Here is a 9429-nt window from a genome sequence, read left to right as displayed (position 1 = left end):
AAAATTACTAAGAAGCCTATTTCTCCTGTCAGTGCAAGCCTAGAGCATCCATCATTGCTGGTGAGCACTGAGTGCACACACGGAGGGGAGGAGAAACCCTTAAAGGTTTCAACATAAACCTTGTCTATAGATCAGACAGGGAAACTTGAGGAGACATGTCCTGTTAAAGTCACAGTCGTGATTTTTCAAGCCACAAAGTGTATTTACTATTTACATCTGAGCAAAGTCATGATAATAAGCCATAAGGAGAAAAGAAAAAGCATAAGGGGAAAAAGATGCCTCTTCCAAACTTCCCAACTGTGTATCATCACAAATCTGTTAACTCTATGTAAGAGGCAACCTAAGGGTATCAAGTTTAAAAAGCACGGAATCAATAAAAAGTCATTAAAAATCAATGTATGAACTGGTTTGCATGCCCTCAGCCATCACTCCTAGGCACTAATGCTCTAATAATTCTCAATTGATATGCACAGAATATGCCAATTTAAATGTATTGGAGTACTTCAAATTTTTAAGTGCTTAACTTTGGAAAAGATTGGCTTTATGGGGCCAAAGCAGTGAAGAATGATCGGAAATGTTTAGAATGCCTTACATTTTCAGTAATTTGAAAGAGATTAAAGGAGTAGACTTATGAAATTAAGAATGATTTAAAAATCATTGGATCACTTCAAATTGCTAGAAGTGCTTGAATCGCAAATAATATTGGTAGTTGGTACGCACGCAATGAAAGGGGTCTATTCTTACATCAATGCCCAAATGAAATATCCGATAGCATGAGACAGTTCGACATCTACACCAAAGAGAAAGGGAACCACTGGCATGTGCACAGAATACGCAGTGATTTCGAGTGCAAGGCAAACCCTTCCTACCGAAGAATCCCCCAAGTCTTTCCAGATTAAACTAATTTAAAAATGTAATATGATTTGGAATTGACTCTCCGGTTAGAAATTCTGGTTGATATTAATTTTTATTTCTGCTAGACAATAAAACATTTTACAAAAGACTCCTGTGCAAACATCTGGAAACGCACAAAAATCCCCAGCGGACGGCAAGCCGTGGTCCCCGTGCATGGAGTGGATGGGGGCCATGAGGAAGGCTGCAAACTTGGACACTGCAGGAGAATGGTTTTAGAAATCTTTTATGACTGCTAAAATGCTTGCTGTATCCCAAAGCCTAGCCCTGGAAGGTTTTTTGAGCACAGTGCCTCCTGTGTTTCTTAAAAGCAAATGCGTGGCTGCATTTACTTTTTCTTCGTATTCACTCCTGGAAAATACACCTAGAGGGGAAAATTTAAGAAGTGGTATTAACAGCTCAGTACAGCCAAGATAAAAGCTGGAGAAAACAAGGCATTAAAAAGGGTTAAGGTAAAATAATAAACTGTTATTAAGCCTATTAACAGTTTTAAAACATCATTGTTTATGGCATGATAGAGCTTGGCTTTTTATGGGTGTTTCATTTGTACATTTTACTTATTCTGCTACTATTTAACAATGCCATGAATCTCTCCTTTAAACACCCTCGGTAATGTACTGATTTAATCTGAATCTGCTAACCCTACTTTTAAAATAACGTTGCAACAAAACAGAGGTTAACATTTCATAACTTCAAACTGCAAGCATAAAGGCTAAAATTTTATGAGGGCCCTCAAAAATAATACCCATTTTATTAAGTATAAAATATACAGAATTAATCTCAGGTCTTCATTTGGTATTTGCCTGGAAGATGGAATGCACTTTAAAAAACATCTCCATTTTCGTACCTCTCTGCCTAAATGGCCAGTAGCTGCCATTGCCTCTGCTTTTGTCCCTCCCCGGGGAAGGCAGAGCCATGCGGTGGTGCAGGCAGGGGACCGTCCCTTGCAGTGCCCGGTGACACAGCCCCAGAGCCCACTCTTGAATTCAGGACCGTGTGCTGCACTCCCGTGACCAAGACGTAATAGAGCCATCTTTTATTAATGTTACAAAAATTCTGGCAGGAGTAAACAATCAACATTTTATGGATTTTGGTTTATAATTTAACTTCTTTCGCAAGACCATTACTTACTGCTACTTCTCTGCAATTCTTTCTCTACGTATTATCTTGCACTTGCTAGATCTTAGCTGAGGAAAGAAGGGGCGAAAAAAAACCCCAACTTTTATCCGTTGAGACACTTTATCAAGAAAATTCTACAAGAAATTGGTTGTTACCTGCGGATAACAACTGGTTTGTTAGTTAATGGCTAGAGGCAAAGCCAAGGCCAGTTAATGCTCCAGCTGTCCAGTCATTAACTGCAGTAAAGACTGATTTTGAGGAGGTTATTGCCGTGATAAAATATCCTCAAAAGATTATAACAGCAATAGTGTACAGAAAAAAAAAGTATTAGTGGCTATAGTGTGACTGAATGGCTGCATTTGAAAAATTGGTCATTCCCTGGCGGTTCATAACCGATTTTCCACCAGTCAAAAAGCAAGTTGTGCTCTGTTAGGTTTATTGTACAAGGCAATAAAAATATTGGCCAGGTTAAATTGTCAGCGTGTTATGACATTAACCATTCTTTTACTGTGCTTAATTTAAGCGTTACTATGATTCATTATGGAAAGAAACTGTCCTTTGCAAGTAAACAGGCATTTCAGCACTGAGAACAGATAGCAATAATAAATCTGAATGCAAAATTAAATTTCACGTGATGGCTCCCCCCCTCTTCATAACGATCACCTTTTTTTCTTTTTTTCTTTCTAGAAATACTTCAGGATTCTTGGCTATTTAGTTTGCAAGATTGTCTTCCAAAGTTTGCATTATTGATGTGATGCCTGGCAGCAGTACTCCAGTTAAGAGTGTGACAGCATTTCCATTAAAAAACCTTTTTGATGGTTAACTTGGCCATCAAAAGTCGCCTTGTGTTCCATTTCGCATGCGGATTCGCAGACCTCAGTGCAGATCTGAACCGTGTGAGCTGTTCCTTTCTCTCACTCTGTTGCTTAAGGTCAGAAATGCGCACACAAAAATGTGCACACGCAATTTCTGCGCACACGATTCTGTAAGTCTGGACCTGTTTGTATTAAATTATGGGAAAATATGCAAAGTCCTGCAGATTTCTATGTTAATTTGCATGCTTTTATCATAAAGGCTATGTGCTATCATAGTAATCTTAATATACATTGACAGACTACACCATAACCACTCCAAAAAGCCATTAGGGCTTATTTTATAAATGTATAATAAGAATTTTAGGCAGATTCAGCTTTGCACAACTCAATTTTTTTTATTATTGTTATTCACCGACACCTGTAACAGAAGTGGAGCCATTGAACTTTACATGGCTAAAGTGTAAGAGTGAGGTTTTCTACAGGATCTGGAGCAGTTAGGCTGAAATTTTCACTGAAATTTAATGGTTACCTAATTCCAAGACATTCCTCTGAAGATAAACTTCTAAATGATGCAAGGAACACGTTTTACTGTGGTCTACTGACATCACTGGCATCCTGGTTCCACTGAAAACAACAATATTTAAGCACTCCAGGGTTTTACTGTAGTTCTGATTTCACTCTGGCTCCAAGAACACCTGACTGTTACGCCAGTGAGCCCTGTCCATTATGGTGAGGGATTTTACAGGCAGAAATGATGGCACAATTCATCCCGCTGTATCAAGGCTTTGCAGGAGTCTCCAAGCACTCGCTTACCACATGGCCCCCATACACTGCAATATTAAATCCCGGGGTCTTCCACAGTTAAGGCTGCCTTCGATTTCCTCATCATTCTTAAGGGACTGCTAAAGTTAAACATTTTTTAGTTGGTTTTTTGTTTTGGTTTGTTTTGGTTTTGTTTTTTAATACTAGCATCCTCAGGAGTGAGTGAATTGTTAGAGTTTTTGCTACACTGAACGCTTACGTTAAGTGACTATGTCCAGACTTTTAAAGGTAGTGTCAGAACAGCCTCCAACGGCAAAGCTGCCCGCAGCCTCCGTAAGAACCTGCTGTGGGAATGCTGTACAGACACGTGCCAGGGCTGTCTGCAACACCAACAACGAGCACACCAAAACAACCAAAACAACCAAGGCGGCATATACAGGTACAAACTGACCGTGACTTATGAAAGCCAGACTTGGAAGTCAGCAAAACTCACTTCACAATACTGAAATATTCCTCAGATGTGATGATTCAATGATATAACATTATACTGTGATAACCAAAAGCTTCCACATGTGCATTCACAGGCATACATATATATAATACATGCACATATATACACATATATTCATATGTGTGTATTTATATGTATTTTATATAGATATATAAAATAAATGCATTATGTATGTATAAGATACACGCACATATACATATATGCATGCGTGTTCATGAGCAGACAGAGATCCCGAAGCACTCGACAGATGCTGATACGCAGGAGCCCTTCAAGCAGGTGCTAGTAACGCCACTTCAATCATGGGACCGCTTCTGCACAGAGGGGTTAAGTGACTTGTCCAGTGCCATACCGCAAATCAAGGGAAAAGCCAGGAACAGCTCATCCGAGCTGCAGTTCAGTCTCCTGGCCTGGTCACAGGCTAAACCCGTATCATGTCACCCCGTGCTGCCAACCACATCCTCTCCTTAAAGTGCAGCCAGTAACGACTCAGCGCCAGAATAAGCCATGCTACCGTGCATAATCAGACACACAGCCGATGAATGAAATGTACGTCTTATAATTAGGTCCATACAAATGCTGAAACTTCAAAATACAGTTTAGAAGGGTTTCCAGTATATCTGATGCCACAGGCATCACAGCTCCACTTCTGGACTTACCAGCTGCTGCTCCAAGGCTTGGGCCAACTGTTGCTGCCAAAGGATACTCAGATGATGTGTGAAACTGGAACATGGAGAAAAGAGTTATTCGTCATCTTTGATGTTGGAACTTCAAGGGAAGCGCGGGCTCCTCTCCCAGCCATCGGCATGCTCAGACATCATCCCTACCTTGATGTTTGGCCTGCTGTTGCTTGGTTTGATTTTAGGCATCGGTTGGCTGTAAAAGGGTTATAAACATGGCACACTAAATCACTACCCAAAATGAGGAGTGCACAAGTATCTTTACGCGTCTGTTCTCTATCGGATTCCAACCCTTTCCAGATGAAGTTACAAATGGATTATTCGATTTCATTTTTTTACTCTTAAATACAACCTTTTAAGATAAAGTGATTCCAGAGGGCTTCCAGATGATTTGCCGTTATTTCAGTGCTGATGGCGTACAGGCACTGCTAGTGTGAAGGGCTGAAGCCTTCAGGGCAAGGACCATCATGTTCAATATTGCAAGGAGCATAGATTTTACCCAAGGACACTGAGCCAAATGGTACCGCAAAGTGCAAGAGGAATTCTTATACAGAAGATAAAGATTGGCTTGGTTTTAATAATGAATTTTCAGCAACATTTTAACTAATTTTGAAATGGAAGATTAGAGGAAGGGGGAGCAGGCACCCTCACAAACTGCTTGTAGTCCATCTTGATGTGTTTTGTTACTACTATGTCCATAATAAATGAACTTTTAGCCCTTATAATGTCACTTGAGATTCTCCAAATTCATCTGCAAAACTATAAAAGACCCAGGCATTTCTCCTGCAGCCACATCTCTCTCTATTTTGGACACGCTGCAGGACACTAGCCCTGGTGGCACCAGTCAGTGATTTCTTAAAACAGTTGTTTTGCTTCTGGGCTAGGAATCCCTGTGTCCCCCGAGAATATGACACAAAGTACTCACCATTTCCAAATGAGGACGTGCACTGGCGCCGGCACCAGTGCTGTTCCCCATATCTTTTCAATTCAAGCAATTTCTCTACACTGCCCACCAATAAATAAAGGCTTTTTTCCAAAATGCTTTGTGAAATCTGTATTACATGTAAAGTCTTGCAGTTCTTTTCTACTTTGAAGAGAAAAGAAGAGTCAGGCTCATAGTCAAAATCACCTTCAGCCAAACCCCCACTGTCAGACAAGTGCATCATCGTGGATTTTGGATTGATGAACTACTGTATTTTAGTTTTTCTGCCAAAGCAACATGGGTCTCATCAGCAGGAAAGAGAATTGAGCGAGACAGAGAAGAGAGGCAGCATAACACACTACACCTATGCAAGGGCTGCCAACAGAAAAAAGGGCACTCCCTCGAAGGGCAAAGACACAGATGTATTCGAAGGACAGGCAAAGGCATGAGAGAGAAGAGAAGAGAACAGAGGTGGTCCTCAGAAAGGCACGTTAACAGGTAATGCTTCTGGAGGTTTTTGTGGAGAGAAAATGCTGGCCAGGACTGAGCGAAAAAATGTCAAGTTTTATCATAGACACACCAAGGTGGCAGAACCAGCTTCACCAATTTTCTAGCAAGTGGCCCACAGCACAGAGACAGCTGAAGTGACATGATACGTGAACAAGTCTGAAGAGAGCGAGCTTGAGGGGCAAACATTCACGTGGCTCTTCCCACATCTATTCATCTTTTTCATTTTTGACAAGGACCCGTATTTTTGAGTTATAACATTTGTGACGATGACCTCATCAGATAACAGCCTCCATCCTGTGGGTCTCTGACTCTCCCTGGCTTCCTTTCCATCCTGCTGTCACGTTAGACAGCAGCATTTCCCATCTCAGGTTGCATCCTCTGCCCCCTTTGGAAATGCCCATCCCTCACCCCGGGCTCTCCCTAGCCCTGGCCTGTGCTGAGAGCCCACTGGCAACAAGAGCACGGCGACTGTCTCTCCAACTACGCTTGCCCTGTCCCCCGCTTTTGTGCTTGGGCATTTGTGTTTGTTCACATCTATCAGTAAAGCAATAGAACAAAAGAGAAATATGCACTACAGGTGAAGTTCATCCCTATGTTTTCTAGAACTGCTTGATTGTACACAATATTATATCTTTATAATTCATATCTACTTGTATGATAGCCATTACATATCAGCATTCAATGCTCCTTAAAACAAGGTTTAGAGGAATTCAGTTTTAGTACATGCCTCTCTCTTACACACACCCATGTAAACACACAGATGCAAATATATACTTTCAGGGGGAGAGAGGTTTAAGACTGAAAACTTACTTTAACTTAAAACTTTTTTGATTTAAGACTTAAAGAGTTTAAGCCAGATTTATTTTGGGCGATTGGGAGTATTTCTTACATCTAAGGGATAAATATTTTCTCCTATTTTAATAACATCTCTTGCCTTTGATTTTCTCACACATGTTGTATTTAACAAATAGAGTACAAATACCAAAACAATGGAATATCCAGGATTAACTCAGCAAATGCCATTAGATTTTGTGCAGGCATAGTATAGAAATGGCACAAAAAACTTTGGGTTCTTAAGGATCATTTCCAGTGATTCATTTTCAAAACTAAGGGATTTCTAGTACTTGAAACATTCAATATATTTCATAGAGTCATTACATTTTGTACAGTTCTGAAATAATGCCAATTTTGCAACTTAATTTGTTAAAATGATAATAAACGAGAAGGCTGTCACTTGACAGAGAAAAACTAGCTCTTTTTTCTGTTATCTGTTTTGCTGTAAGGTTAATTCTTTATATTTTATATTTAAATTAATTCGGATTTCTTTCATAATAGGGGGCTTACTATATTATGGAATTAGTAAAGAAATGGGCAAAAAAGGCAGGAAAAGAATGAGGGGGAGGGGAGAGGGTAGGAAGAGATCAGTTAAATAATTTTTTTGTCAAAAATCAGATATGCACATATTTTAGTTTGGAGAGCATATGCTGCTCTTGATGTGGATCCAAAACCGAGGCAGTGCATTGAACAAAATAAAACCATCTCTGTAATTATTAGCAGAGACATATTCGTGAGGGCCATTTCCTGAAGAAAATGCTACTTTTATTTTCTTTCCTGTATCCTACTCAAATCCCCTTAGCAGAGAAGAGAAGGAAGAGACAAAGTTACAGCGTGCATTTAAGTAATAAGCCATGACCGACATTGGATTTTTCGCCAATTACCACGCGCCTCAGAAAGTCCTAGAGTCCTGTGGCCTCCCAGACTGGCTGGTGGTCTTCTCCTGTTGTATTGGCCACGTTCGCATTTCTAGGAAAGCATGAAAACAAGCCAAATTTGCCAGTGGACACAATCTATAATCACTTCTTGGCTTGGACCTAAGCAAAGAAATCTGAATGAAGCAGGAGGGTATCTGGGACAGCAAAAGCCATGAGTGAAGTGCAAAGACATCATCTGCCAGACAAAATAGATGACAAAATAATTCAGGCTCCATTAGCAGGTTTGCGTAGACATTGTAACTGGCAGGAATGAACAAAGTACAAGATGACGGAGAGGAAATAAAGCTTGCAGTATTTCTCTATAACACCATCGAAAAGATACGGGGGATGATGACAGAAGAAAGCTGACGATTCAATCTTGTTTTGAGAATGATTGGTCTTCTCACTTTTGGGGATATTTTTTGCACCAGAACTAAAGAAAGAGAAGGAGACACAACTAGCTTAGCAGAGAATAAAAAGAAAATCAGTTACTTGGGCAACTGTTTGTAGGGAAGGGAAAGGGGGAAAAATACAGCAAGAAAGTCACTATTTACTAGAATAAGAATAAAGCCATTTGGCAAAGCTGGGACAGACAAATTATGGTTTCGGTATTGCAAATCTGTGCTTATATCAGCACCTGGAAGACCATTTTCAAGCTCTTAAGACTCATCATACAACTGAGGTAGAAGCATCAAGACTTCTCATAAAAAGCCAAATGATCCTTCTTGTTTGTTCCTTCGTAGGGGCACATAAATTCATGAGTCTGCAAAGAGTTACCAGGAACACTAAGAAATTACAGTATCAGACTCTTACAGTCACTTATTTGACACTATCCCGCCCCAGCACCATGCCACCATCGTGCCATCTGTGATGCCTGCAATTAACAGATGCCACAGGAGATGCTTGCATGTCATTGATGTGGTCCTCATCCCTTCGGCAGTCTGCAAAATGCCAAGGAAAAGAATCAGGGATAGCTCTTCCATATGACCTCTAGGTTCATGGTTCAAAACCCCTCCCAGCGGGGTAAGTGGAGAGATGTACTCACCTCAACAGGTAAATTTGCTTCAGGCATCTTGGCTCCAATGAGAAAAAAAGATCCAAACCCCCAGAAGAGCCATAAGCATTTCTGTCCGTGTGATGGTTTGATCCACAGGGCTCTACAGAGCCCAGGAAGATCCCTGCTAAGTCTGAGATTATATTTATGTCAGTACAGGAGAGCTCTTTCACTGATGAAAACTCTCTAAAGGAATCAAAATGAGCAAACAACACTTTTGCTACATTCAAATTGCCCCAGAAATTTGGAAAACAGCTCTTAAAAAGGTAAAGATTTTTAAATTGCCATCAAACCCATTTTCACACTTTCTAAACTGCAATTTAATATTATTTATATTATGGAAAAACCCCACAGCCCCACCAGGCTCAGAGGGACACTGCATTAGTCATGGTGCAA

This window comes from Chroicocephalus ridibundus, chromosome 4, assembly GCF_963924245.1.
Source record: "Chroicocephalus ridibundus chromosome 4, bChrRid1.1, whole genome shotgun sequence".
NCBI lineage: Eukaryota > Metazoa > Chordata > Aves > Charadriiformes > Laridae > Chroicocephalus > Chroicocephalus ridibundus.
Note: the sequence above shows the minus strand (reverse complement) of the source record.